At 43.6% G+C, this 27,772-nt stretch overlaps 1 pseudogene across 1 annotated transcript in view; it reads right to left on the bottom strand.

The window, feature by feature from the left end:
- The window catches only part of LOC691665 (similar to GTPase activating protein testicular GAP1), a 168,971-nt pseudogene that overhangs the window by 128,051 nt on the left and 13,148 nt on the right, over nucleotides 1-27,772 (bottom strand). Inside the window, exon 4 of the transcript XR_010064786.1 lies at nucleotides 18,027-27,682. The product of XR_010064786.1 is annotated as a similar to GTPase activating protein testicular GAP1 (transcript). The remainder of the gene's footprint in view (nucleotides 1-18,026; nucleotides 27,683-27,772) is intronic.

Raw genomic sequence — 27,772 nt, 5'->3', positions numbered from 1 at the left:
CTTTCCTCAGCAAAGGCAAAGAGTGATACTCTGCACCTACGTAGGCAAGAAATAAATATATTTTTTATTTATTTAATATGTTATTAATATGATACACACACACACACACACATAAAATCAATGAGTGTGCAAGAATCCTTGGAGATCAGAAGAGGGCATCGGATCCCCTAAAACTGGACTTAGAGTCATCTGCGAGTTATCGTGTGGATGCTGGGAACTGAATCCAGGTCCTCTCGAGAGCCTCTCTACTCCCAGAAACTGGGAGTCAGCAGACGTTCTACTACAGGCACAAGGCGAGCCTGGTATGCACAGCGATTTCAAGTACAGCTTGGTGTACGTGTCAAGTCCTAGGCCAGCCAGGGCTATACGATGAAACCCTACCTCAAAGAAGAGGAGGAAGGTATATCATGAAGGAGGCCTCTTGAAGATAGAAACGGACTGGAGTGAAGCAGCTCTAAACAAGGCAGGGCAAGGATTTTAGTTCCAGTCCAGCTACAACCTACCCTGTGACTCTTTACTGCACACCGTTTTCTTTAAGGACTTTTGTCCCTTCCAACAGCTCAAAGTATGGTCCTCCATAAAGTCAGTCACTGCTAATCCCTTCCTACAGTGAGAAGGTAGACTTGTAGGGCACATAAAACTTAACAAAATGCCTCTGGTTCCTCGGGCTACCTGTAAATTGTTCAGAGCGCTCTATGTCTACAGCTTTGGTGAGCCATCACCCATGCTGGGGTGGAACTTCAAAACCAAACTTTGTAGATGTATGTGCAGGTGTGTGTGTGTGTGTGTGTGTGTGTGTGTGTGTGTGTGTGTGTGTGTGTGTGTGTGTGTATGTTTCTTTGTTTAGGTTCACACACTCCTTTGTGGGTATTTGAAGGCCCTACTATTTTTGAGGCAGAATCTTTCATACATACACAGAACGTAGCAATTTAGTCAAGTCAGCTTGCTACTCACTGCCAAGGATCTGCTCTCCCCCTTTCACCAACAATGAGAGCACAAGTGTGTGCCACTGGCATTGGCTTGTCACGTGGGTGTTCGGTATTGAGCTCATATTCCTATGTTTATGCAGCAATCACTTTACGGACTGAACCCTCTCCCCATCCTCTGTGGTGAGCTTTTGGTGATGCAGCTGCCTTTCAGTCACAGTTTCTTCTCAGTAACTAAGCCTCAATAAATTAATTGATTTACCAAGCTAATAGACACGCCAAAGTGGATGAAAGCCCGTGAAGCCTCAACTCTACACAAAGAACTACATGCAACTAAGAAATGCTGAGACTTTGATAGTCTTCCCCGGGGAAGAGCAGGTCAATTTTTACCCAATACTAAGTAGTCAGTACTGAAAACATAAACATACAAGCAACATTAGACAGGTTGAATAGGTTATATTTATGTATGCAGGAAAATCTATACATAGTTGCATGTAACAACAATTAATGAAAAGGGAGGTTGTGGACTTAAAAGAGAACAAGCAAGAGTAGATGGGAGTCATTTTAACATTTTATTTTATTTTATTTTCATCCTGTGTATGTGTGAATGCCCAAGGCAACCAGAGGCATCAGAGCCTGTGAGCTAGAAGTCCAGGCAGTTGTGAGCCATCTGCCAAGGGTACTAGGCACCAAACTCAGTTCTTCTGGAAGAGTAAAATACACTTCCAAATACTGAGCCATCTCTCCAGCCCACATGGAAGGGTTTGGTGGGAGGAGTAGTGGAGGGAATGGAGAAATGATGGGATTATGTTATAATTTCAAAAGTAAAAGTGATAATTTTTAAGACACACTTAATCATGTCCCTCCCGCCCCAACCAGAGAATCATTATGTCCTGGCTATCACCCCACATCCCTGTGGGATCACTGGGTAGATGAGTTCTAACATTTCTGCACAAAGAATGCCCAAGAGGCCTGAGGCAAGACACCTGTGGTAGAGCCGCTGAGACACAACCCCACTGTACACTCAACATGTTTGTCACACTTAGACCTGCGTTGTGAGTAACATAGATATTACCAAATGAGACACATGCAAAAACATGAATACCAGACCTGTGCAAAATAGCAGAACCCAGGCTACAAAAGAAGAAGACTGCATGCACAGTCCATTTAGCTTACTGTGTGCTCATTAACCACCACTTAGTGGAAGGAAAAAGTACTTAGGCCCCTGCAATGGGTCTGAGTCATTTCAGCTGACCCCGCACTTAACACACATATTGTGGAATTTTCATTTCTGGTTTTCAAAAGATCTTACACTGTTTTTAAAACCATATATGGAAGTTGTCTAGATATGATCTTTTCTGAGAATCTATTGTGGTTTTATGTAAAATAAAAACAGTGTGACATCACGACACAATGCTAATGATATAATGTTCAATTTCCTGTAATGCATGCAATCCCTCAGGGGTGTTCTCATTTCGAGTGTCAGGGCATACACAGTTGATACTTTATGAGGCAGAAATCACTATAAGATGTAACTAAGCTAGCTTCTAAGGTATTGGAGATACAGTTATTATCTTGTATTATCTAGACAGGCTCAAAGTGAATTCTAGGGTCGTGATAAGAAAAGAAGAGTGATAATCAGACAACATGTGGTCAGTGGATCAGGGGAAGGAGCCATGATCCATGAGATGAAGACACATTTCACAAAACAAAAAGAAACAAAACAAACAATAAGAACAAACTCAGGAAAGGCAAAGAAAACTAGAGCCTTCAGAGGAGGACAACGCTGCTAAAGCTGAACTTTATTCTAGTGGGAATCTTTCAGCTGCCTAATACCCAAAATGTTAATGGATGGATTTGTGTTGCTTTAGGCATCTAAGTTCAAGGCAGAAATAGAGAGACTATCTCCCCCTTTCTCCTATGTATATAACAGTCCATCACAGGCCTGGAGAACAGTAAGAACATTGTATTCTTTGCCTGAAAGAAGTTTCCACAGCAGGTGACATCTGTTTAAAACAAACCATGTGCTCGCCTTTGTTCTTCTGAGGTCTGCAGTATTCATTGGGAAATCTTTCCACATCCTATTAAGCTGACTCTTGAATGTCACACTTTTAACAAGCAAATATTCTTTTTGTAAAAAAAAAAATGGAGTCCTACTTACAATTATGTATATTCTAACCGGGCAATATGACTGGCAAAGGCCTTAATTGAGGTTCATAATTCACACCTAGTGTATTATTAGGCCTTTGCTACACATTGGCATTTGTGAGCATTGTACCATGACCCTGTCGTCTGCACAGCTTCTTGCAATTACTGTGATTGCAAAGGATTTGTGAAAGTTGAGGTGACAAAGAATGGCATTCCACTCACCTGAGGGACACATCCTTTGCTCACACTAATCTAAATCCAGAAGAAAGGCTTCCAAGTCATCACATCTATCCACAGGAAACTGGTTAGCTGTTCTTATATTTTAGTGAGATACAAAGTAGTTAAGAATGGGGTGGGGGAAGGAAGGAAGGATTCCATTCAAATCCAGGAACACTCAGGAGCATGGCTCTGCTGATATTTTGAACTCTGGGGAATTCTACTCTGGGGAACTGGAAAATATTATTATTTCTTTTCAAATTTTAAGTTATCCAGTTTATTGTACAGTTATCTTCTGCATAAAAAGCAGAAACCCTGATAACCTGAACTCAATTCCTTGAACCGATGGAGAGATGGGAAATTATCAACTCCATAACTTTTCTTGGACTTCCACAGGCACCATGGTACATATCAATCTCTCTTTCTGTGTGTGTGTCTCTCTGTCTCTCTGTCTCTCTGTCTCTGTCTCTCTCTCTCTCTCTTCTTACACATATACATACACATAAATGTACACACTCTTGTGCATGCACGCGCGCGCGCGCGCGCACACACACACACACACACACACACACACACACACACACACGCACACACTCACTCATGCTCACACTAAATTACCCAAAATGTAAGCTCTCAGCTGCTCCTGACACCATGGCTTCTCTCTGCCATCATGGACTCTAACCTTCTGGAAACATCATCCTAATTTTATTTTTAATTTGCTTTGGCCATGGTGTCTTTCAAAGCAATAAAGAAGTAAATAATACATACTGTCATGTATTCAGTCTTTAATGGATCAAATGTTGCTGTGTGGCCAGTTGTTAATGTATACTTTAACTCCACTGTGTCCCAGTAGCCCTAAGAAAGCAGTGCAACACAGATACCTACAGTGTCCAAACATAAGAAATAGTCTGACAAGACTTCCTAAAAGCTGCCTGCAAGCCAGTCTTCTCCTATCTGCCCTCGGAAGATGTTGAACTCTCAGCTTCTCCAGCCCTACATCTGTATGGACACTGTCCTGCCCCCACCCTGATGATAACGGACTGAACCTCTGAACCTGTAAGCTGGCCCCACTTTTTCCTAAAAGCAGGAACCATAGAGGTTGGCAAGGAAAAAGACAATGGACAAATGGGTTCTGTCTTTGATTAGAGTACTGAGCACTCCTTGAAGGAGGAGATAGTGAAGATACACTATTTTACACCTATCCTGTGACCAAAAATTATTACACAGATCAATAAGGAGGCAACAGAGAATCATTGATAGAGTGTTTGTCTAGCACACACAAGGTCATGGTTTCCAGCATCAGTACTCAAAAGAATGGAAAGAAGGGAGGGAAAATGGAGGAGGGTGTGATTGAAACATTAGAAACTATAGCGTGTCAAATGACTATCTTTCCAGTATCTTTTTCTCCCTCAATGACCTGCTGCTCCTCACACTGTACATAGTGTACTAATGAACGCTCATGAACAGATCATAAGCACAAAAACACACATGTCAAACTATGCTTTGAAATCAAAGCAAGTTATAATGTGGGATGCCTCAGTAGGTATCGTTTCTAAAAGCAAAGATAGATCATCTTCGACTGGTCCTTTAGTTTTTATCTAATACCTGTCTGCAATTTTCATGTCCTCTTTACATGGGTACATGGGTATGTTACCTGCTCCATCTTCTAGATTTTCCCAGCATTCTCTGCTGACTTAACAGTCAGCCTGTAAGAGAGGGTGTGTGCTCCTGGCACTGTTTGTTGCCAGCCAAGGCAGGCTGGTGTGCACACGTGTGTTCTTTCTTCACACTCAAGAGAGAGGAAAATGGACTCCCATTTTGGAGTGTTTTCCGTAGAACTATCTGCAAAAGCAAACAGACTGAAAAATCCCTCTGGTGCATTTGTATCTTTGGCCTTTTGCAAGAAGGGGTGAGAAGGAAGAGAAAGGACGACTGACTGAGAAGGTTGTTCTCATTCCCACTGCTGGCGAGGGGTTTGATTTCCTAAGTATTAATCAAAATCACTCTTGATTATAGCAAAAACAACCTTTGCTATAGTTTTAATGAAATTAATAAGAATATATGGTAATTCTGAGCAATCTTGCTCTAGAGATTAAAGAACAGCCTGCCAGGAAACATACGAATAAAGCATTAAGATCAAAATTTGCATAATTAAGTTTCTTCCCTACACTGCCCAACCCACCCCCAGCATCACTAGCTGTGCTAAGTTATATGAAAAAAGATGTTTAAAGTCAGGTTGGCAAAGCCTGGGTTTCCCCCTGAGCCGGAACATCCTTTTCCAACACTGTTTTCGTGTTTTTAAAACTCATGCCTGCCAGACTAACAGATAGCCAATGACGATTGACCAAAATTACAGAGTGCAGAGGTTTTGAGCCCTCCTCTTAAATTCTTAAATGAAAAAAAAACTGCTTTCCTGCCACTTTGGTACCATACCAATCTGTGTGTCCTGCTCTATGGAAGTGTCCTGCCAAGTCGTAGCCTAAGCAACGTATCAAAGCCCCAAATGACAAGCATTGTTTAATGATACCAGACAGAAAGGCTCCCCCCCCAGTACTACTCCTCAACAGAGGCTGTGAAAGCCTCAGCCCAGTCTACCACGTGACCCTCTATCAGCACAACAAACTCTGGTCCTTTCAGGAGGGTATGTGTTTGTTCCAAGAGTACAGACAAAGCAGTAGCCGCCTGTTTCCTGAGAATGTAAGGACACTCAGGACAGTGCACACATTACAGGTGTTTGTGCCCTTGGCCCCACCCTCAAAAAGATCTTTAACATTTCCAAAAATCCTGTAAAATGTCAACAAGCCCATTTCCCCCCTTCAATGAGTAGTTCTTGGCTTTGTGATAAGGCTATAGCTGAAAGGTTAACAGTCTTTGATCAGAGGGAACAGAAATCATCATTTTTCATTGTCTGCCTCTATACAAAGAAAAAGCAGAGAAGAGGAAAATGTCAGGAACAGCTGGCCCTGTTTACAGAGAACTTCAAGCTGGATGCCACACACATCTGTATAATTAAAACATTATGTCCTCAGGCATGCATGTCTGTATCCTTGGTCTGTCCAAACACCTGGGAAAGAGTAAAAAAAATAAAAAAAGAGCACACGGGTGTCCACAGACACTAGCTAGACACAGGAGGCATTCCAAAGTGCTTCTACCATGTTTCTGTGTTTCAGTCAACATTCATTAGTGATTCAAAGCTCTTCTTGAGTGAATTTGTTTTTCTGATTTAAGCCACTTCTGTTCCTCTGGAAGTTCCTCTTACTCTGAGGAAGGATGGAATGTGCCATGCATTGCTGCTGAGAGGGTAACATGGTAGGAACACTTTAGAAACCCCCAGAAGTTTCTTAAGACATTAAACATATATGTGCTCCATTAGTCAGGAATGCCCCTCCTTGGTCTCTCAGACATGTTTCATTTGTAATAAAAACAAAGCAACTCAAGCATCTATTTTCAGGAGAAACACGTGGAATACGGAAAATTACCCAAGAACAATGAAAAGGGTGATGCTGGCCAATCACATATCACTTGTAACACTACTGAGCAGACAGCAACACAGCCATCTTCCATTGCATGACAAGCAGAAGTGCAGGGTCACTGGGGCAGTCCAGTCTGCTGAAAGGAATACAAGAAGAAACAGGGTGGGGAGAGAGGAGAAGGAAAGAAGAGAGAAGTAATACTAGAGAAAGGTGAGGACAGGTCATCTCCTATGATGCAGTCCAGTACGCAGTGGGCTATCAGTCAGGTGCAAAGGCACAGAGTCCTGAGCCATGCTGCAGCTAGAATGCACCTTGAAAGCGTGTGTAACTGCAGTCTCTGTGCCTGGGATTATCTGATGGTAGGGACCAAGCAAGTTCTGAACCAAGTGAGGAACAGCCCAGCCCATCTCTCCACTCTCGGACTTCTAGTCTCGTGGCTGGGACAAACACTTGACAGAAGCAACTTACAGAGGAAGGCCTCACACTGACTCGAGTCTTAGAGGATAAAGTGCATCATGGTGAGGGAAGCCTAACAGAGTGGCTCGGTAAGGAACCACAGGAGTCAGCAGATGACATGTCTCACATTTTAGTGGATCAGGAGTTCTGCAGCTCCCATCTGCATCAGTGATGCCCTGTATAATGTGTGCTGAGAAGAAGGATGAGAAATGGCCAAGTACTCAGGGTGTGAGATGGAGAGAGGGAGGTCTTATGTCTTAAGGACCATAAATATACCTGGCTTCCAACCAAAACCTAAGTCTGACTGCCCAAGCACGAAACCAGCTGTGCACATGAGCACGAGGAACTGGGCGGTACAATTCCAATGTCAGAAAAGCCTATTCTATTTCAAGCAGTCAAACGGGGTTAGGGAGACCTCTGAGTACCGTTACTGCTGCACAAGCATAAGAGCCTGAGTTCACGTGTGCAGCAGCCATGTAAAGGCCGGATGTGGTGGTGCTCGGCTGTTAATCTAGCACTGGGTATGTGTTACCTGGCTTACAACCACCTGCACTCCAGTTCAAGGAGATCTGGCGCCCTCCTCTGGGACTGCATTCGAGTGATGCACTTATGTATGAGCAGCCAAAACAGACACAAAAGTGCAAATAAATACATATATTTTTTAAAGTAGAGAACAATTGAAGACACATGGTGTTGCCCTCTACCCATGACATGTATGCAGATGTCTTCAGAATTACTGAGCCACAGGATCTCAAAAGTTTACCAACATAACTACAGGTTCACAGAGTTGTAAGAAGCAACGTAAGAGGTTTCTTGTGCTTTGCTCAGTTTCCTCCAAAAGTCACATTATAGCAAGACATAGTCTATCATCACAATAAAAATACTGAAATTCACACAACCATACACTGGGTTTAGACTTCCGCTGTTTTACCTTCGTTCATTGGAGAATGTTTGCTCATCCATACTTTTGTCAAATGTGTCATGTGACCCCACAACAGTCCAGGCAAAGAACAGTTACATCACTATACTGGCCCCTTCTCCTCACCTCCGATTAACACACATACTTGTCTCTACCTTTCCTAGGACTCCATCCACTACCCACCTCAGACCCCAAATGACCACTAATTTGCTTTTTGCCTCCATAGTGAGGTAATTCCAACAAAGTCATACTTGTGGCATCGTACTGCTTGAAGTGTTTAACACTGTCTGAGTCCATTCACCCCAACTGTGAAGCCATCTCTCCCAATGGAGTGCACCAAGTGATTGTTACAGTTCATTCCATTGTCTGGGACATATGCGTTCATTCCAGTATCAGGCAATTTCAAATAAAGCTGTTAGGAAAATTCATGAATAAGAAGCCTGGTGAGGCAGAGAGCTACCATATAAAAGGAATCAGAGAATAAGAAGACACACAAACCATCTTCTTACTTCAACTTCCCCACTATGCCTGGTTCAAAACAAAATCACTATAGCTTTGTGCTTGTGAATGGAAAACTTGGTATTTATCTGTTCTTCCTTCCATTGAACTGAAAAACACCTACCCTCTTGCATGTCCTAGGGATATAACAGTAAATAAAGCAGACCAAAAAACCTGTTTGTGTATGAATCATATATTCAACTGGACTTAATGGATAGTATTCTGTAACTATACATTTCAAAAACTTGGTCAAAACCAAGCATCCTGACACATTCCTAGGCTACACAGCAAAACAAAACATGGGAGGAGGAATGTAGCTCAGTCAGTGAAGTGTTCCCTGTCTCCCTCTCTCCATCTCTGTCTGTCTCTGTCTCTGTCTCTGTGTCTTTCTGTCTCTCTGTCTTTCTGTCTCTCTGTCTTTGTCTCTCTATCTTTGTCTCTATCTTTCTGCCTCTCTAGCTCTCTCTTTCTCGTGTGTGTGTGTGTGTGTGTGTGTGTGCATGCGTGTATAGACTAGAGACTATAGGTCATCCATCATCAGAAGCTGTTCATGTTATACATGCACACACAAAACTTTAGAAAGTAGTTAAGGGTGTTGCTGCTAATTTCAGATATATGAAAAAAAATCTTAAGTTTTCTCAGGCAACAATATTCATGAGTTAGAGAAATGGAGGAGGAGGAAGAAAAGATCCTATTCATAACAGGAATCTATACTATACAATGCTTGGCAACAGCCCTGTGAGAAATGAAAATGAATAAGATTATGAAAATAAACCCAAAGTTAAAAGAATCACATAGATCACATTTGAATGGGAAATATCAATAATGTAAAAGAAAATTACATGTTATAAGATTTTTAAAATTATGCATATAGGGGCCGAGGGGTTAAATCTGTATTAGTGCAGTCCCTACAGAGAGGGCCTTAGATCCTCTGGACCTGGAGCTGTGGTGGTTGTAAGTGACCTGACCGGGGTGCTGGCAACTGACTTCCAGCATCTGCATGGCTGCTTATATCTGTAACTCCCGTGCCAGGGGATCGAACACCTTCCTGACCTCTGAAGGCGCAAAGCACCACATGATACACATCCATGCATGTAGGAAAAATATTTCTAGTGATTAAATAGTAAAAAATAAATCTAAAACAATATTTTAAAGCCCAAGGTAGGCCAGGCATAGTGGGGCAGGCCTCCAGTGGCAGCACTGTAAACCCTAAGGCGGAGGGTTGAGATTTCATGGCAGACTGAGCTACCCAGGAAGATCTTCTCTAAAAAATAAAAAATCAACGGCAGTGGGGAGGAATCCTAATAGCATTTAAAACTTTGAAAATTTTATTCTCAGCTGTACGTGGCAGAAACTTGCAGGCAAGTAGATCTCAAAAATAAAGCATAATTTTAGAAAGACAAGGTTGGGGCTGTGCATAGAGCTCAGAAGCATTTGGCTAGTAAGCGACTATGCTAGGTTCAATCCCTTGTTTATATTATATTCTCTTGGTTTTGTTGTACTAGATTATAAACTGAGAGCAAAGAAGAATATTTTACGTCCTTGTCTGTTAACACAAAGTACATGACTTGATAAACAAAAGATACTGAATTTTTAAAATAAGTCAATAAAGAAATTATCAGTCCTTTCATATACTACTTAAGATTAGGGCCAACAATGGGAATGACTTGGATAGATAGACAGACAGATCAATAGATAGATATTGTAATGATAATGAAAAATACAGCAAAGGAAACAGGAAAAAAGAGCATTGTGAGCAGGAACCAGGAGAAAATATACACAAGGAACTGAGACAAAGGCTTGACCAGGCAATTCATTAAAGAAGAAACTATCTTAGATAACCCCGTAGTAAGTGGAAGCATGTAAACTAAATATAATTACAAATAAATAATTATAATATAATTGTATAATAAATGTCTAAATCTTGTGGGTTTAGATCATGATAAAGTTGACAAGTGCTGACAAGGCCATTACACAATGGGTACTTTAGTACACTGCTGGTGGCCAGAACCAAAACAGCCACTTCAGGAGACAGTCGGGTATCACTTCATAACAATAAAGTGATAAACACTGTGCACAGCAGAAACCACTCTCCTGAGTATAATTTTGCCAAAGGAAGCATCAAACTTTTTGGTCTTGCAACCCTAGATGCTAAAACACTTGAAGACCTTCATGTGCTTTTTAAATATGGTTTCTGACTATTGATATTTATCATATGACAGGTTAAAATAGATTTTTAAGGCATAAGACAGAGTGCATCTTCCACTAGCCATCAAAGTACATTTTTTTAAAACTTTTGTTATAAAAGATTTTCAAATTAAACAACAAACAAACAACAACAAAACCAAAAATAAAATAAAAGTCATCATGCACTGAGACTGGCGAGACCTAACATCTACCCATCTGAGTGACTTGCTATACAGTTAGGACAGCCAAAGCTCACCAGAGTCCAGGGTAGGTCTGAGATGAGTGGAGCTGACACCAACCCACAAAGATGGCCCCTGACCTCAATTCTTCCAACACATCTGTACTAAGGCAGCAAGGAAAACAGAAAACCTTGGTGTTTGAGTATATTGAAATCAACAGAGGGAACTATTAAAAAAAAAAAAACAAAAACCAACAACAAAAACACATCTGCAAGCTGTCTGAAACCTTTATCCTTGCATTTCAGAGCAGAAGCAGGAGGGGCTTATAAGTTCAAGACTTGCCTGACATACACACAGAGATCTTGTCTCTGAAAAACTCTACCAAGGTCTAGGCTGTGTCTTGGCAGTAGTAGAGCACCTGCATGATATGTACAAGGCTCTCCTCCTTCCCAGCCCTAGAACCACACGCATTTAGAGATATCTCAAGAGTCATGAGATAGAGACATCTTTGTCGGTATCACTGGTGCTCCACCAGTAGAAATCTACTGCTTGGCACACACTGGACGCTCTCTGCAGTCGTCTTCAGGTTGCAAGGCAAGTGAGCAGGGTGCTGTACCTGCTGGGTAAAGGCAAGAGATTATGTGCCAAACATCTTACACCACACAGGACAGCACCCACGTTTCCCTTGCTTATAAGATATCTACTATCAATCAACCAACTTTCCTTTTCCTGTTATTGCCCCACCACTACTTCCTGGAACCCAGAACCGCGTATATGCTAGACAGGTTTCTCACACTATGCTACCCCAACCCACATACAAGTTCCAGGCTAAAATTCAAAGGCCTGGTGCTAAGGAACTGCTCTGCTGTCTGCATCTAGAAACAGGCAAACCTAAGTAACTTTTCTCTGTCATAAACAAGGGCCCCCAGGTTGCCCCAGCTCCTGATCTAGACTTCTGAAGACCGATGCTCTGCCAATTCCACTAAGGGAGCTGTCCCACTGGACATTATACTCTCTGTATGAAGCCTCACCATAGAGAAAATTCTAGAAAAATCTTTGGATCCACCTAGTTCACGCCCAACCCCAATGGAGAGGGAACGTGACAACCGACAATTGACAGACACATCATGGCCTCATTCAAAGTGCTAGAAATAAAGAGATGTGCAGGTCACCAAATACCTCTAATGGTCATTGCTACTCAAAGAACGAAAGGGACCAGCTTCATGCTAGAGGTATACAGTCACTGCCACTGGGAAGACTGGGGAGAACTTTAGGGGTGCAGCATTTCAGCAGGACCCTACAACTCCAGAGATTGTGCCTGTTGAGAAACTGGGGCTAAAGTTCATTGGACACTCCTCCACTTTCATGATGGAATATGTACCGTGACCTAGACTCTCCACCATCCAATGGGACTTACAATGTGTAGAGTTCAATGAAAGCAACACTGTGTGACTGTGAAGGCCACAAAGGGCAGATATGCAGATGTATGGAAAAGTGGAGTCAAGGTTTCATATACCAGCGGGTAGCCTCTAATTGGCTGTGTGGTTGAGGCTAGCCTTGAAGTCCTGGTTCTCCTGCCTCCACCTCCTGAGTGTTGAGATTACAGACATTCACCAGAAATCCAATGGTGATCTTATAATATACCTACTTTAGAACAACAAATCCTCAGTCACTGGACCTCTGAGAAGGCTACTGGGAGAGCTGAGTCTAGAATAAACAAAGGTTCAGGAGCCTCTGAGCCAGGCTTTCTGGGAACCCAAGAGCAGCAGAGGAACAACATTAAAAATGTACAAAGTGACAGTAGACATAAAGTTGGGAAAGCCAAACCATCAGGTAGGAAGCACAACTGGAGACAGGAAACTCAGTGTGTCTAGAAAGTCTACTCTCAGAACCCAGTGAAGATCCTGGCTTCAGGCCCCTCTGAGCAGCCTTTTTCTTGTCATCTCACACTGTGACCCTTTAACACCATTTCTCATGCTGTGGAGACCCCCAACCATAACTTTATTTTTGTTGCTACCCACAAATATCCATTCAAATGGCTTCTGTACACTTGATACAGGTACCTGGTGTCTGTCTTGTACTGAAAAATGAAGACGTGGCCTATACCACCAAAGGAGGGGCTGAAAACTTATCAAACGTCTCAAGAATGAGGCTCTAGACCCTGTGGAGGACTAGCTGACAAAATGGTGACCCCAGTACCACTGAGGGAAAGAAAATTCTCTCTGTCCTCTTGATGCCCAATTCCCAGGACTGATGAAGGCACTCAAGGAGCTTGAAGCCAATCCCACACTCTTTCTGGGGCACATGTATAAAGCTTGATACCCCCAAATCAGTGCACAAGTTCCTGTTAGGAATCCAGCCTGTCCACTCAGTATAATTAGCACCGGGGTCATTGTGCTCTTACCCACAATTATGTACACCTTATTCTGGTTGGCTGTTTGCTGAGGGGAGTCTAGCCCCAAATTCAAGATCCTCCTGACTCAGCTCCTGGAGCACTGAGATTAAAAGGCATGTGTCACCATGTAGGGTATAATTAGGAAAGCATTTTTTTCTATTGGACATGATGTGGTATTTTCAATTCCTTTCCTTTCCGTAGGCTAGTGTGGACCTCATCACGTAATCTAGACTACTCTCAAACTTACAGCAATCCTTCTGCATCATCCCCAAATGCTGAGATTACAGACATAGGCCAACACATCCAGCTTACCTTTTAAAAAACTTACATTTATCTACTCATTCCTTTCTTTTTCTGAGACTGAAGATAGAACCTAGGGCCTTGCACATGCTAAATATATATTCTACCTGACGATGAGCGACATCTTCAGCCTTTGGGGATTATTTTAAATGAATATAGAGTTCACATAACACAAGTCACCCTTTCAATGTGTCTAATTCAATGATTTTTATGATACTTTAAGAACATACAGCATTACCTTTCTCTATTTCTAGAAGGTTTTTATTACTTCCCAAAGCCTTTGCCCTTTAAGCTGTCACTTGCCATCATTCCCTTCCCCCTTTTTGTTTGTATAGGTGTGAGATCTCTGACCATTTCATGTAGACAACACTGTCAGGATTTGCAAAGTGTATTTATTAAAATGTTGCTGGGAACATCGAAGAAGTAAGATTAATTTGTACTAATCTGAAAGGGGCCACTGGAAGGTAGGTCCTGTGCTGAGCACTTTAGACACATTTATTTAATCCTGATAACTGCCACACCAGGAGAAAAGGGCCGTCATCCCCATGGTATTACTGAAGAAACGAATAGTAATGTCCCCAAAAGGTTGCTAAAGCCTTTGGAGCTACATGTTGCTTACATAGGACCAACAGTCCTACTGTTACTGACCAGTTCTTTTATTTTGTTTTAAAACTTAACATATAAAGTAATGGGCTTGATTATGACATTTCATACTCCACTCATGCTCACTGTCCCCATTATCCACTACTTAGTCTCCCTTCTGATTTCACATCTGAGAAAAAGGTTCTATTTATCTTTTCCCTATTAACCTCCTCTTTTTCTTGCCACATTACTACTCCCTTACCTCTTCTCAACAGTCCTGCTTTATCTTCATGTCTTATGCATATAAATATATACATGGATCCACATATAGACTTAGCACATGAGGGGAAAAACTTGGGTATTTGTTTTTCGGGGTGACGTGTTTTACTTAACATGATCATATCCAGTTCTATCCATTTTCCAGCAAGGAATATAACTTTTTCTTTCACAGATGAATGATATCCATTGTGAGGCTGGTAAAATGGTTCAGTAGGTAGAGGCACTTGCCATCAAGCCTGATAACCTGAGTTTGATCCTTGGGACCTGTAGGGTGGAAGAAGACAATCAACTAAAGAAACTTGTCCTTTGACTTCCATGTGTACCCTGCAGTGTGGCTAGACATATATACCCTAATAGTAAAATAATAATAAAAAGAATGATAATGATAATCATCTCAAAACTCCATTATGTACATGTATGTACCACATTGTCATTAGCTACCTGTCAACTTCTGGGAGTCTAGACTGGTTCCATACCCTGGCTATTGGGAATAATCACAAACATGGTGCACAGCTATCTTCATGGTCTGTTGACTTAAGGTCCTTTAGGTACATGCACAGGAGTGGTGAAGCTGAATCATATGGGAGTTCTATTCACAGGTTTTGAGGAACCGCATACTAATTTCCACAGTGGCTGCCCCAATCTTGAGTAAGCCGCCGCCACCCCATCCTCATCAACACCATTCTAAGCTCAAGCAATTTCAATTTGCATTTCCCCAAAGACCTAGGATATTGAACATTTCCTCAAATATTTATTAGCTATTTATAGTTTGTCCATTGAGAGCTGTCTATCTGATTGGATGGTCCTGACTATGGCAAGATAGAATTGCAAAGCAGTTTGAAAAAATTCACTATGTACATTGAGTGTCAGAGCAGATAACTGTGGCAACCTTCCCAGGTTGGTGCATGGCATACATGTGTGTGATGCACCTGTCCTGAGAAGATGTTTCAGAAGTGGTAGAACACATTAACATTAACTCCCCTTGGTCTCTATAGAGTGACGTTTTAATCACCCTTTCAACTTTTGAGAGCTAAAATGTGTTGCTACTTCCTAGCGCCTGGAGGGACATTGGAACCCTCCAGGAGTGCCAAGGTGCTTCTGGAACCTTTTGCATGCCTTCTAGGGTTGTTCAGGTACAACCCATTACTGAGGACCAGGAACAAGAATAAAGGGACACTGGGGCAGAGCTCCCTGGACCCTGCTACAGAAAAATTAGGTCCCTACCTTTAAAGCAAAGATACTTCTGGTTCAGTATTCTTAGGTCAAACGAAACAAAACAAAAAGGTCAGAGAGTGGCGTTCTTATCTGGTTGAACCCTGCCATTCTTTCTGACCTGTAGCCACAGTCCCCTCACTTGGAAGTGAGGATATCTAACCTAAACAGTTGTAGTGTTGATTCAAAACAAGATGCATGTCAGACATGGTGGCACATAAGTGAAACTCCAAGTCTCAGGTGGGAGAGGCAAGAGAATCAGGAATCTAAGCCTAGGTCTCAGGAAGCAGAGGCAGGAGGATAAAGAGTTCAAGGCCAGCTTTGAACACATAGCAAATTTGAGACTCTATCTTTTAAAAAAAAGAAAGGAAGCAAACAAGGATGGAAGGCATACGATGGGCACAAAAACACCAGGGAGTAGTACTTGATCTAAGATGGACACATTCCTGGACCAGAGACATCTTTTGCGATTATTACTCATTATATGGACTGATTGAACGGGTTTAGAGAACTCATTTTCAAAAAGCCACAGAAGGTTAGAAGTGGGGCAGCCTCCAGGTCTAAATGAATTACGCCGCATGTTTTTAGATGGTGACTGTGGAGTCACAGAAGCCTGGGAGCAAACCCTAGCTGCCAATTATTCACTGTATGACTTCGCCTCTACCAGCTTCCCCAATCTCTCTCACTTCAAAGCAGGAAAACCTAAGGGCATTCACAGTCTGGTTTCAAAACCTCCATGCTATAAGATGCAATTATCTACCATGCACAGGGCTTTGCGATTCAACTCAGCAAAGCAAAAACAATTGACATTTACAGTCTCAGGCATCTCCTGCAGTGTTTGGGACACAAACCTCAAGGATAAGGTGAGCTACTGGATACTTTTCTCTACAAAAAGACACTAGACAATAAAAATTTTATCCCCAAAGGGAGACTAAAATCATGAGCCACTCTTTATCCCTGTGATTGTTTGCTTTCTTCCCTCCTTAGCAGTCCATGACATAGATCTGACATTTATGCTGGGTTTCTTCCTCTACCACATTGTCATCGCAGAGATACAAGTGTTGGCTGTCTTCACCCTCTGCAGCATCAGTTCTTAGAACCCAGAACCCAGACTGGCCATCTCTCTGTAGCTCACTGAAAGGTTCTTGTACCAACACCAACAGAATTGCCTTAAGAAAACCATTTCTGCATTCATTCATTCATTCATTTATCATAATGACCTGGGCAAGGAGTTCTCTTTCCCAGTGTTCCTTATATGTGACATAAACCTTGCTAGAAGTCAGTGCTAAGGCCAAGTTTGGTTTGCCTAAGCCTATGTTTCTCACTGGTTGGGTTTGCCTTCATTTTTAGAAAGCTCAAAGCATAATGCTGCTTTGAATCAACTACAATTGCAGTGTTTTCTTGAAGCCATTTTTCCCCTCCTGATATGGAGACCGGACATAATAAATGAAAGAACACTCTGCTGGTCCATGCTTAAGATGCTATTCTGAATCACCGATTGTATTTATCATAAGAAGACACTACTCAGACTTGAATGTGCCTGCAAATTCCTGGGAATCTGATTACTATGCTAAATAGGTCATTGAATCTGACACAGTAACTCAGGAGCTACTGCATTTCTAACCTTAGACCCCAGGTGATGCCACTTAGGCCTGGTCTATAAATTGAGTTGCACAAGGTGAAAGAAACGTGTTCCCTTGATTCAGCACAATTTCTGTGTCCACCTCCTCCACAAAATATGACCAGAGTCTCTAGAAGTGTAGGGACAGACACCAAAAGCACGTAAGATGCTGTTAAGAAGTACAAGTCACCCCCACCCTAATTTCCCTTTGTCTCTCTACTAACCCTCCGAGTTCCCGATGAAAGTGGCCAGAGAGTCTCCTGGGAAGCTCTCCAGATGCTTTTGCTGCAGGTGGCCTCAAGGCCAATTTTCAAAATGACTGCTTTTTCCAAGGTTTTTCCCAAGGTACACTGCTGGGGACAGCTGTTATCACTAATACTTGGCTAGGATTTTAACATCCTAGTGTTTTCATACCAGCCCTAAGAAGGTCCCATCCCTCATCTTCAATTCAGAGTTGGTTCAGTTCCAGAAAATCTTAGACCCTCACCCCCAGGCCCAGAGCAGCCAGGTCTCCCTATTCCTACCCCGATGCCACACCTCAGGCCAGCCAGGTAGAGACAAAGTCGCTCATGAAAAGAGCGACCCCCAGGCACCAGGGCGGGGTCCCCGGGTGCCCCAGCCCTCACTCACCTTACCTGTCTGGACCAGGATGGCCAAGGAGAAAACGAGGTAAAGGAGGAGAGCAGTGAGCCTAGCCACCATGGCTGGGAGCAAGTACAGGGCCCCAGAGGAGGACAGCTATCCCAGGAGGGCCTGAGAGGTGGGTGGGGAGGAGGGGCTGGAGAGGAGGAGCCTATCACATCTGCAGGACCCCACCAACAGCTAGAACCACTTGAGCAGCTTGGCAGCAGTCTGGAGGTGGGACATGGGGGAGGGGCGGAGGCGGGGCTAACAGACACCCTTGGGTCGCCTGATCCGGATTGGGTGGTGTGTCTACTTGCTGCCCACAGAACCCTCCCCTTCCTGCGTCACAATGGGAATGTCAGAAGAGGCCTTCGAGTATCAGAAGCCAGGGGGTGAGAAACAGCAGTGGAGACTGTGCTCAGAAATGGCCACCTGTGAGACCACCACACCCTGGCCCAGAGCTTTCGACCTGGCCACACCTTCCTCCTCTACTTCAGTTCTCCCAGCTGCGAGGACCCCAGCACCTCAGCAGCGCTTGCTACTCCAGGTTGAAAGCTGCAACAGAATCCCTGCCTCAGACTAAAAGAACTGGTCTGTTTGTGTAGCTGCTGGGAACCAGGTGGAAGCTGAGGATCAGGGCAGGCAACAGGGAGGGTGAGCTCAGTCCAGAGTAAAAGCTGTAGGGAACAGTTCCTGATGCTTGAGTTAGGGATGGCCTTAGTGAAGGGAAAGTTCACAGCTGCTCAGTCTACTGAGACTAACAAATGCGCTACAGCCTTTCCCCCTGAATCAATCTCTCTCTCTCTCTCTCTCTCTCTCTCTCTCTCTCTCTCTCTCTCTCTCTCTCTCTCTCTGTGTGTGCAAGTGGAGTCCACCTCCCTGGCGGTGAGAATGCAGATACTCTCTGCTGTGACAACCAAAAACCTACTGCAGCCTGGAATTGAAAGCTCCCAATATGAACAGGGCTGCAGCCCGCTCTCAGGACACAGAAACACTGCTCAGGGTGGCAACATGGAACCTGTCTATACCATCATGCAGCATAAGCTGCCCTGGGGCCACTTCAGAGCACCTCTCCTATTCCTATGCCTATGGGGCCTATACAACACATATACATATGCACAGGCAGGCAGGCAGGCAGGCGTGCACAGACACACACACAAACACAGACACACACACACACACACACACACACACGCACACACGCACGCACACACACACACCCTAATGAAAACAATACTAAAAAGAAGAGAAATTTTCTGAGCCTTTAACAAAATCCTAATTCCCTGACTCAGCAAACCAAATCCTATATGCTTAAAGGGGAAGTTAAAATTTATTGAGAAGGGTGCTCTCTACTCAGAAAATAAGGTTCAAACAGCATCTGTCTTCAAACTACACAACAGAGCTGCGGGGTAACTCAAGTCCATCCACTACCAGAAGCCTCGAATTTCCTACCTTGAGCTGGTACTAGAAGGTCTCAGCCCCATGTCAACAGCTGCCCAGAGTAAGCCCACAGCTGCTGGATAAACCTCCGGGAGAACAGTGTTTCCTCTGAACATAAATAATAACAATTACATGTTTCTATGGTTCACACAGCTCACCAAACATTCTTTCTTAAGGGCTAGGCTTTCCCACACATGAACTTGTACACATGAACACACATAAATATTTTTTTAAATAAAATTTAAAAGTATTTTTCTCCTCTAAGACTTAGTAGCTTCCAGTTGGACAATCTCCCCCTGAAAGTCTTTTTCATAACCATTCTAGCATTTAGATGTCAGCATTGACTACATTTGGCAGCTGATTAAATACCACAGATCATGTCCCTCCTGGGTTATGCTGTTACCCTCAGTTCCCAGTGACTGGTTCCATTTCAGGCCTTTCTGAGCTCTTAAACAGCCACACACAACCTGACACATTATCATCTACAAAGTTCACGCTTCAAGAACCATGACCGATTGCAAAAGAAAACTCTCTGAAGGTTTTACATCAGTTTACAGTTTTGTGCTGGGCCATAGCCCGCTCCTCAGGTTTCAGACAACTGTACATACAACCACTTTCCAATAACTGTGTGCTCTTCCTGGGCCAGGAAAATACAACCCCCAACAAAAGGCCACTCAAAAACCCATCTGTAACACTAAATCCCTTTGAGGAAATTTTTGATTCGTGCCTTTAAATCTCTTTAGATAGAAAAAACTCACACTGAATATTTTAGGAGATTGTTAGAAGAATTTGAAAGTTCTAGAACTTTTAAAAGAAATCCATGCCTTTGGCTTTAACAAAAACAAATGCTCATCAAACTCCATCAAGCAGAAAAGGAGCCAGGAGGCCAAAGCTTTTTAATGAGACTTTCTGTTTTCAGTTTCTCTGTTTTCCAGCCCAGCTGTTCACTCCCCACCCCCATCCTCCAGTTTGCTATGTTTTAAATCCTCTAAAGATTAGTAATGATGGTCTTAATTGTCTTCTGAGGAACAGACTAATGCAGGCACTCAAAACATAACATACTAACAACAAATCCTGGCAATACGTTTATAAATGAAAATCAGAGACCTGAGGGTGAAATAACTTGCCTTAGCATGGCCAAGATTCAAACTTGACAACAACGGTCCTCCCCTAACTATTACTCTATACTCTGTTAAACACAAAGTGTTTTCTTCCCTCCTGAACTATTTCTCTAAACAACCCCTGAACCTGCAGAAAATGTCCCAGCAGAACCAGAAGGTCCTCTCTGCTAGGTTAATGTTTTTGTCAATACACGGACAGAAAAACTGTGAAGTTGAAATGCTGTGGAGAGAGGTATGACCTCTGACACATCCTCCTGGCAGAGATCATTGAGCAGGGAGAGCGGGAGATAGGTGTGGGGGAGGATGAATCTAGGACCAGTTTCCCAGTCCATCAGGGTGGATGAAAGGTTGTTCCCTCTGGGCATTCCCCTGCCTTCTTCCTGCTACCTTTAGTGCTAGTGAGTCACAGAACCAGGTTAAGGTGGTTCAGGGGAGGGGAAGGCCACAGCTGTGGGGACAAGAACCAGAATTAATAGCAGACACAGGTGTCTATACCATGTTCTCTCCCTAAGGCTCTTCAGCATGTTTGCCTAAGCCTGCACAGCTAACTATCACAGTCAAAGCTAAATGGCTGTACCCTCCATCCTGCAATGCCTATGAAGCCTCGACATAGCTCACCTTCTCTGAACTTGCAAACCGAAATTTTTCATTACACTTGGGAGGAGAGCTGGCTGTATAATCCAGGCTGGCCTACAATTCTCTATATGGCCCAGGCTACTCTTGAACCTAGAAAATCTTTCTGTCTCAGCCTGCCCCAGCCTGTCCCAGCCTGCCCGGTACAGGGATGGGCCCAGGTGAATGACCATGTCTAGTTTGTCAACTCTGCTATATTTTCTTTAAACAAAACCTCAAATGCCCAGTTTTTCAATGCACTTGCCTTGAGCTTTAGAACTCACGTGGTCATCCAGACCTACCACATACCTCCCTCCACTCAGGGGTGGCATGTACCAGACTCGGGGTAATTAGGATTTCTCCTTCCAAAGGAGCGACGGGAACATCTGGCTGTGAAAGCACTGGCCGTGACTCTGGATAGGACTGGGTGTTTCTGATCCCAAGGTCTTTCCTGCCTGGAGTTAGGAAAGCTGCATCTGCCTGTGGAGGAGCTGGGGTTCTGGTGCCCATTGGATCCAAAAGCAATGCTGGGTCCTTGAAATCCAGGACCTCTACCTCTCCCACAGGTGGCCCCTGTTTGATTTGACAGACCAAAGAAGCCGATTCTGTTTCCCGGTAGGATGGCCAGTTACCAGGTGCTGGGTGTGGCAAAGGAGAAGCGTGATCAGACTCTGGAGACGTGGTGCCAACATCCACAAAGCTCGAATTAGCCTTTGATTTGAAAGACACATCAATACATCGATTCTGCTGTGGCCTTCCAGGGCCTGCCCTGGTTCAATTGGTGGGTATTCTACATCCTCTCCATTCTCATTGTGATAATTGCAACTGTCCTCAGTACAGATCTCCAGGGCTGCAGCATGGTGGAAGGAGTGCTCCAGCGCTGAGGAGCAGGCTGTGGAATGGTCACCTCTGACCGTGGCTGGCCAGACATTGTCCAGGGCCAGCCTGCTGCTGATGTGAAAAGCCCACGCCCCAGGAATCCCCAGGTTGCTTAGTCTAAGAACAGTGGAAAGAGTGGATTGTAACCAGTCCATTCATCCTCCTTCAGAATTCATATTGAAATCAAAAGACTTTAACGATCAAAGCCAAACTTTCCATGCTATGTCAAACAGAAGCAAAGCTTCTAAGTAACTGAGATAAATACCATACAGGAACTTTGTTATAAGCTGCCTTTTGTTTGGCATTGTGTATGGAACACTAAGCCATCAGGTTATATGTCTGCTCCAGAAGCCCAAATCAAATATTCTGTCAAAATCCTGGCTGTCTTGAGAGCAAACATGGAATGCAAGAATATTTTATGCTTTCTCGACGTGAATGAAAACTTAAATCGGACTCAAGCTTACTTAAGCTTAAAATTCCTAAAACACTTAAATAGTACTGATTTCTACAAGCCGTGCCTACACCAGTGCTTATCAGTTGTCACTGTGCTCTGCAAGATAGGGGTGGTAGCTGTGCTAGATCTTAGTGAGGAAAAAGTTGGTTTTGAGAGGTTAGCTAATCTTCAGATCATACAGCCCAAAGTTGGCAAAGCCACGGCAAGAATTTCATGCTAACAAGAAACTTTGTCTTACAAACATCTCTGTGTACTCTGATTCACATGGACTAATGTATTAATGACAGAGGATGATAGATCTATCAGTACTTTTTAATGACCAAGTCTAAAACAATTTTTGAGCAAAAGTTCAACATGGGTAAGATACAAATGTATTAATCAAAATGAGGCTCAGTATTTGGGAACAGATCTTCATTTTCTCTGTAGAGTAGACCATGAACCCCTGTTAATTCCCAAGAATCTCTTTTCTCAGAGGAGTCTCACCAGATAGTCCCAGCTATCCTGAAACTCGAGATCTTCTGCTGGGATGTGGCACTACTCTTGCCAGCTCAGTCACCTACTATCTCAGTGTCAATGGTACGCTTGCTGTGAAGAGGACAGCCATGTGAGAGATGACTCCTAACCGTAAGAGAAAGCTCGGATTAGGAAGGCTCTGGAAGGCTGAAGGAATGCCCATTCAGAGCCTGCCCCACATGTGGCCCATATATATACACCCACCAAACTAGATAAGATGGATGAAACAAAGAAGTGCAGGCTGACAGGAACTGGATGTAGATCTCTCATGAGAGACACAGCCAGAATATGGCAAATGCATAGGTGAATGCCAGCAGCAAACCACTGAACCGAGAATGGGACCTCCCCATTGAAGGAATCAGAGAAAGGACTGAAAGAGCTTGAAGGGGCTTGAGATGCAAACATGGAATGCAAGAATATTTGCCCATATGAACAACAATGCCAACCAACCAGAGCTTCAGGTGACTAAGTCACTACCCAAAGACTGACCCTGGGCTCCAACTGCATAGGTAACATTGAAGAGCCTAGTAAGGGCACCAGTGGAAGGGGAAGCCCTTCATCCTGCCAAGACTGAACCTCCAGTGAACGTGATTGTTGGGGGGAGGGCGGTAATGGGGGGAGGGTGGGGAGGGGAACACCCATATAGAGTGGGAGGGGAAAGGTGTTAGGGGGATGTTGGCCTGGAAACCAGGAAAGGTAATAACAATTGAAATGTAAATAAAAAATACACAATTTAATAAAGATGGAGAAAAAAAATGACTCTGGAAAATGGGACCTAGCCAATGATATCAATCCTGTGTTTGCACGAAATACCAAAGCTCAAATTATCCCAGACTATGTAATTTCCTCAAAAGTCAACAATCAAGAATAAGAGGGAATGGCTAAAAAGAGGTATTAAGATCCAGTGAATCATATAACGAGATCTTTGTTCACTGGGGCAAGTATTCATCATTCTAGTCTAGGTTTCTACTGCAATAATGAAGAGAGTTGAGGTTTTCCTCAGTTCTCTATCTCTCTCTCATTCTGTGCACTGTCCACGAGCCACTACCTGTACCCAAGTGTATTCACGATACTCTGCTGTACTGGCTGGATTTCGTCACCCTGAGGCAGACCTGAGAAGAGATTGCCTCAATCACACATGCCTGAAGGCAAGTCTGGGGGAGGGGCGCTTTCTTGGTTAATGATTGGTGGGAGGAAGAGCAGTTCACTATGGGTGATACCACCCTAGGGTATCATCTCTGGTTGTGTAAGAAATCAGGCTGAGTAAGACAGAGGAACCAAGCCAATATTAATGTTCCTCCATGGCTTCTGCTCCAGTTCCTACCTCCTCCTAGGTTCCTGTCTTGCTTTAGTTCCTGCCTTGGCTCCCCTAATGCTCTGTCTGACCCAGGACAGTAAACCAAATAAACCCTCTCCTCCCCAATCAGGTCAGTGTTCGTCCCTTCTGTGATTTGCTATATTCAATTGCTAAGGTTTCTTTTCATTTTTTGAGACACAGTCTCATGTAGCTGATGATAACCTTGAGCTTCTATTCCTCCTGCCTGCACCTCCCAAACACTGGGATACCAGGTGTGATACTAAACCCTGTTTGTGTGGCACCAAGGTCAAAACTCTGGGCTTTGTGTCCCCTAGGCAATGTTCTACCAGCAGAGCTTCAACTCTTGCCTTCAGTTGGTGCTTATAGAAATTAGGGTTGCAAATAAAACACACCACAGAAGACAAAACTCCAGGCTGAAAAAATGACTTAGCAGGGAAAGCCACTTACCTACAAGACCTTAGAGCAAACCCAGAATCCACGTGATAGGGGGAGAGCACAAACTCTAACAAACTGGATTCCGACCCAGACACCTCCCCAACACCTGTGTCCAACCCCCAACTCCCACACAGTAATGTAATTATAAAAACTGAAACCAATCAGTAAGAAGACACCCTGGAGCCCCAGCCCATCCCACAGCAGGGTATTGCAGCTGGGAAACCTCTTGAGTTTGGAAGTGGACAGCTTCAAAGCTTCAAAGAGAAGGAAAATACAAATCATGCAAGAGTGGAGCTAAATAAATGCCTTCTAATGAGACATAAATCAATATCCTGGCGTTTGCCACAGTGCCTGGTGGGAATCTAAACAGTTAATTTACCCTCCACACTGAGGTCGTTTATGCATGCTCACAGATAGAATTTGTCTCCTAAAAGGAAAACTGTATCACAAAACAGAACAGCCATGCTGGCCTGCCTGGGACTAATCCCTTCCCAGGAACTACTCTCTTCCCTACCTGAATATGCATATGTTTCAGAAGAGGCCTGCAAACATGAATAATATATGACCTCTGTTGGAGGAAGAGATTCCAGGACTAGGAAAATGTTCTTCTCCTTGGAGGGGTACAGCAAAGCATCCAGAGGGAGCTAGGACCATGATCCTGAGCTACTTTAGTTTACAAATGTTGTCCTCAATGCTGGGCATGTGTGATGCAATGTTTCAACCCTCAAGACAACGATACTGACAGAATCTGGAGGAAAGAAGCCTAGGAGACAGTGTTAAGTATGCAAACACTGAATGGGAGGCAAAGCCCACGCTGAAAGGGGAGGTAGCAGAGTTGTCACTCAGAGTAGTGGTAGGATAATTCTGCCTTGCATTTTATGTTATTCCATTGTCTGTAGTTTGTCTCATTTTATTAAGCGTGAGGCACACCAAATTTGTCAATCACTCTGGTCATGTCTCACGCTGCTCCTTTCTGGCACATGCCTGTGTCTTAAAAATTGTAGTATTTCAAGCACTCAGCCCTCCTTCCAAGGGGCTCTAGGTACAACCTGGGGAGAGAGAGTCTTTAAGCTAGAGGATAAGAGGTTAGAGGAGAAAGGATAGAGGCCAACTGCTAAGTCTGTTCTAGAGTCTAGACTACACAGACTAGGGTGAGATGGAGACCTACACACGGTACGGATCACAGAACAGGAGGGAACACTTGTATGTAGAACCTTGGAAATAAGGCTGAGTGCTTGAAATACTATGATTTTTAAAGGCAGAGCCCCTGGACACCAACAGAATCTGGGAAGGACCAAGAATCACAGAGTATTAGAATGAGAATTGGTACCTGCATAGCCATAAGAAGCTGCTGTGCGTGTGCGTGTGTCTGTGCCTGTGTGTGTGTGCAAAAGCATGTGAGGAGACAGTTGTCTAGAGCCATAAAGGCCTTCATACACGTGCTCACACACACATGCATACACATCCATGCACACGTACGCGCGAGTGCACACACACACACACACACATGCACACGCACACGCACACAAACACTGTCATCCATTCACTCCGGTTCTTCACTATTTCCTTTGATGCTTTCCAGAAATATCAAAATTGCAGGAGAGGGGCAGAGTGAGCTGTAACCAGAGTGACTGATAAAATGAACCAAAATACAAACAACCAGGTAACATGAAATCCAAGTAAGAAACACCCTATCTACTCTGCATAAGAGATCACCCCTGTATCCATACTTCAGAGCTGTATTGACTATGGCTCGGCCATTTAACTCTGACATAAGCACCTTTCGTAATTTCGGTAAGACTATTGGTAAATCTGAGAAGATAGTTATACTTACCACCTATAAGTTGAGAGAGGTTTAATTAAGATAATATCTGCAAGGGTTTTATCACAATGCTCTGCAGATAAAGTGATCGGCAAATTTTTGCTCTGTCACTCTATCTGCCCACGATCTAGTTTGAATGAGAAGCAACTATGGGAAGCCACAAAGTAACTACTGTGGGCTAAGCTAGTATTGCAAAATACAAAGACAAAAGAGCCCACCTGAAGTCAATAGTCTCTTAGGAGCACCAACTGGACAGACACCTGCAGAATAGCCTATTGCAGCACTAGCAGAATAACCCACTGGGGAGACTAAGAAATGGATTTGTCTCTGGAAACGCTGTGGGTAAACCAGTCAGCATGATTTCTGGTGATGGTGCCAGGAGAAACCTGAGACGACTAAAAGCCTCATCTACCTCTCCCCCATTATAGTACTCATAATTTAATCCTTAACAATACCTGTTTGAAAGACTGAATCATGATGCCTCCTCTCCAGAAATCATTAACCTGAAAAGCGTCCACTGAGGCAGTTAGTTATGACTGGATATTTTTATGTAGCCCCAAGAACAATGTTTTTCACAGCAAATCCCAGTAGTTCTGCAAAAACATATAATCACTTCTGGTTCTGGTTTATGCCTGACAGATAGTGCAGGAAAAAGAAAGAATCTTTTAAATCTTGGGCAGCCTGAAGCTCCAGAGGTCCAGCTTAGCTCTTGGTTTTCAACCAGCGCCTTTCTTAGAAGCCACCAAAGGTTATTATCAAATGGTTTCTGGCCACTAGAGATAGTGTCCCTCCTAAATGTCCTTCCAGTGCATAGCACAGTCACACACTCCACATTACTCACTGGTAGAGATTCTTCACTTACTGCTCACTGTTAGTCAGGCTGAAATACAGGGCTTTTCTCTTCACGTCATCTGCTTCCCCTTGGCAGAATCCCACCTTAGCAGGAAGCTGCAGCTGGACACTGTAGGATTCTTTGGGGTGAGTTCCAAAAACTGAAGACCATTGGCAGGATAGAGAAAGAGGGCATAGGAATCACATTCATCGGATGCCAGAACGGCCTGGAAAGTGTTCAGCTGTGGACAAAAAGGAATTGCAGACACCCTTAAACAAAGAAATAAACAAAAGAAGAAAATCAGAACACAGGTAAGGTGTTCCAACAAGGG

The sequence above is a fragment of the Rattus norvegicus genome, chromosome 3, assembly GCF_036323735.1.
Source record: "Rattus norvegicus strain BN/NHsdMcwi chromosome 3, GRCr8, whole genome shotgun sequence".
Lineage (NCBI taxonomy): Eukaryota > Metazoa > Chordata > Mammalia > Rodentia > Muridae > Rattus > Rattus norvegicus.
The sequence above is the reverse complement of the archived record's forward strand: the minus strand, read 5'-3'. Positions and strand labels throughout refer to the sequence as shown.